This window comes from Mus pahari, chromosome 4 (assembly GCF_900095145.1).
Source record: "Mus pahari chromosome 4, PAHARI_EIJ_v1.1, whole genome shotgun sequence".
NCBI lineage: Eukaryota > Metazoa > Chordata > Mammalia > Rodentia > Muridae > Mus > Mus pahari.
Window position 1 is genome coordinate 92,464,153 of NC_034593.1, and position 4,048 is coordinate 92,468,200.

The window sequence follows — 4,048 nt, forward strand, 5'->3', positions numbered from 1 at the left end:
TCAAAGCTGTCATGTGAGGAAGAGAAAATCTAATGGAGAGACTGGAAAAGGTGCCTACCGTATACATGGAAAGAAAATCAACCCCATAATTAAAGTTAATTATAGGTGGATCATGTACCTAAATGTGAGAAATAAAACCCTAAAGCATCTAAAAGACACTAGAAGATCTTTGCAATCTGCACATGCATCTAAGATAAAAAATGGAGAGTTTTAATAAATCCTAAAACCTGCATAACAAGTAGGACCTGAGGGTCCCCTGGAGGGAGGAGTAGATTGTCTACCAACCCTGAAACTAAGTTTCCTGATTTCTGACAGACACTTCTAGGCATTTCTCCAAGCGAAATAAAAATGTGTGTCCATGCAAGATTTGTATAAAAATATAAAAAAGAAGCCCAAAACAAGTGTCTTGTCAACAAGAAAAACACAGATGTGATGCACCCATAAAATTAAATATGATTCAGCAATAAAAAAAAATTTTTTTTGAACTTCTGGTATACACACATTGTAAGTCAGTTTCAAAATACATGCTGAATTTAAAAAAGCCAGACACAAAGGCCACACTATGTAACTTCACTGATGAGACAATTAATAAATTGTCTGATGTGAAGTATTTCTGTTCAAAAAGCAAGTTCTGGGCAGGACACGGATAATTACCTAAATGGCTAACAGGTAGGAAAAATTGTTCGACCTCATTAGTGTAAGAAAGTGAAAATATCAAACCCCCATAAGATTGCTAGTACCATCTTTCCCAAAAAATAATGGCATTTGCTACGACAGGCACTCTCACGTGCTGCTGATACAAATTGATGCAGCTTCTTTGGAAAATAGTTTGGCATTGAGTTTTATCCTATAACCCAGGGATTTATGCAGCAGAAACCCATACATACGATCACCAAGAGACCTACAGAGCATTCACAGTGGCTTTCTCTACAGCCAAAACTGCAGAGAACCCAAATGCCCATGAACTGGAAAATCTACAATAAGTTGTGGTCTCCAAGTGCAATGGAACATTATGCCAACATGGAAATATGTAAACTATACTTGACAACATGAAAAAGAAAACTGATAGGAAAGGAAAAATACCATATGGCTGAGTTCAAGGTCAAAATGAGGATAGGAAAATCAATTGCAGCATTAGAAGTTTGTTGATGTCTTTAATAAAAAAAAAAAACTGTTAAAGCTTGACTTTTGGAGATGGAGGAATGGTCATGAGAGAAGATTCTGGAAACTGGTCTCTTTCCTCATCCAAGTGAACGGACGTTACACAGGTACTTCTTAGATATAACTAATTGGCGGTAATTATTTGTAATAAGCATTTTTCTGTGTGTGTATAACAACGGTAAGAACTGAACATAAACGTGTGCATGACAGGTCCCGCAGATGTGAGTTCTCACAAGGGCATGGCCACACTCAGCACCCTCTCACCCACAGTGCTCCAACAAGGACAAGACACATTCCAGGCTGTCATGGCAGATGCTGGCCTCCCTTGCCTATCCTCCCTGGATGGAGGTGATAGACAATAGAATGGACCAGAAGCAAAGCCCTTCAGCACATCACCAGCCTGCAAAAGGACTCTCACCACTGCCCTCATTTCCTCAGAGCTGGAGAAGAATCTAGGCCATTGAAGAACAGAAGCCCCACCACAGGCTAACTGGATAACCAAGAAATGGTTAAAACTCTCCAGCTGTTTGGATGTAACCTCTATAAAACAAGAATAAGCAGGTTACCCCAAATGGTTCCATGAGGAAACTAGAAATGTGTCTATCAATGTGCTCAGCCGAGCTTCTCCAGAAAGCCGCTTCTTCTGTTTCTCTTCAATGTTTCCTGAAGAGACTCAACTTCCCCACAGTGACCTCCAACCCAGAATTGGGTGCTCCTGGAAAGCTGGTGTTTCAAGTATTCTGTTACCATGTTGAACTATGCCCCCAACTTTGGTTCTGAAAGCAAAGGCCCCTCTCTGATTGGAAGACAAGTTCGACCTATGGGAACTGCCCATCTGGAAGATGGCTCTGTCCTCTGATGTAGGTTTCCAGAAGGACCCTTTCCTTTCTCCCTTATTTACTGCAACTCACGAGGACAGTTTGTTGACAACCCCCACCCCCGGCTCCTGAGGGTGAGGGAGGACCTTGCTCCCTTTAACACTTTATTCAAAATGTTGTCTCTATGTGCCTGACATCTTCTAGGCAGATACATTGATGTTTTAAGAGGTACATGATTTGTTCTAGCCACTTGTCGGTTAAATTCATCCCCATGTAAAAGCAGGGGAGAGAGCACGGGGTTGTGCACCTACCTTCCTAACCCTCAGTACACCTCTGCCCCATCCTTCACTGACCAGTAGCAGCTAGTAATTGGTTCTATCTAGGGGCTGAGCATCTAGTGGAGTCTATGGGACCATCTCCAAAACCACCTCCCGAACATCGTTCCTATTTCTTCTCGTCCTTTACACCACTGGCCGCCAAGCTTCTCACTACCCTGCTTCCCTCCTTTTGGGCATCTCTAGCACCCAGCTTCTATCTCCATGCTCACTCTTCTTCAACACTGAATTCACAGCCCCTGGCCATTAAGGAGACACTGACAGTGCCCTCCCGGGCACCCTGAGCTCCTTGTCCCTCAGAGTCACCAAAGCAGAGACAGTTTACCAAGACCCTAGTTTAGAATTCATAATTTTGTGCTCTGTCTTTTAAAAACAAACACTTCCCCAAACTGAAGTGTTTGTTCACACAGAGTTGCAATCTGGAGAATGACATCACAGGTGACCAGCCCCTGATCAACTCCTGACTCCGAAGCTCACATGCCACACCCTGGCCTCTCTCGCTGTGTTTGCTGTTGGCAGGAAGCTTTGCCATCTTCACTGCTTTCTGCAAAGACTATATTTATAGAGTAAAAGAACTCTAAAGATGTTCAGTGATGTGATCAGTCACTGCTGCCTCCTGCCCCAGGAACCAGCTCACTGGAATTGCTCACTGCCAAGCCGCTTGGCACACACCACCAGCTGGCTTGTCGGCCTTAGCCCTGCAGGGAGCTGGGACAGGCAAGTCTCTTCACCTCTTTGCATAGCAGCCCTGGGTGGATTCACATGAATACAGTGATATACCACCAGAGGAAAGGTGAATTGGAACATTCCTGCCTGGACAAAAAAAATCAGTGCTCTCTGTCTTTGCAGTCTCAGTAACACTCAACAGGAATCCCTCACTACAGCCTCCCTGGGCCCCTGAATCAACGCCTTTGAGGTTCTACTCCCTTAGGAGCAGACCCAAAAGGCTTCCGATGTCCCTGGCTTATGAAGACTTTGTAAATTGGTACAACCAGTCTAGGGGATGAAGTAGCATTCTCAGTAGAGTTGAAGATAGACGTTCCTCTTCCCAGTGTGAATCTCAGAAGTGATGTAATCCGATCTGAGGATGCTTAACATAGAATCTGTAACAATAACGATGGAATTCAGAATGGAAGAGGAAGGAAATCGGGGAGTCAAGAGAGAGAAGTTAAGAGACCCGGAACAACCGAAATGTCCACCAGCACAGGTGTGTACTAGAGCATAGTATGGTCCTATGAGGAGCTGTTGGTGGGGCTGGAGAGAAGTGCTTGCTGTCTGACCACGAGGCCTTAAAATCAGTGTGGGCCCTTGAATTCAGATCTCCAGCACCTGTGAGAAAAGCCAGGTGTGGTGGCTTATACCTATAACCTAGCCCTGGGGAAAATGAAGACACCAACATGGCTGAGGCTCACTAGCCCGCCACATCAGCGAGCGCCAGGTTCAATGAGAAACCTGGTTTCAAGCTACGGTGGAGAATGATGGAGGGCAATACCCGATGTCAACTCCTTACCTCCACACGTATGTACACACACCCTGTCATGTATGTAACATATATGTGACACATATTGTACATACAAAAAAGAATACAATGAATTAACTACAAGCGACTTATTTTCACAAATAAATCTCAAAATATATATATAGCTAAGTTTAAAGAAAGCTAAGTTGCAAAAAATGGGATTTCAGTTTTAACCTTTTAAAAATAAACATACCTACTGTGTGTTGTCTGTGAAT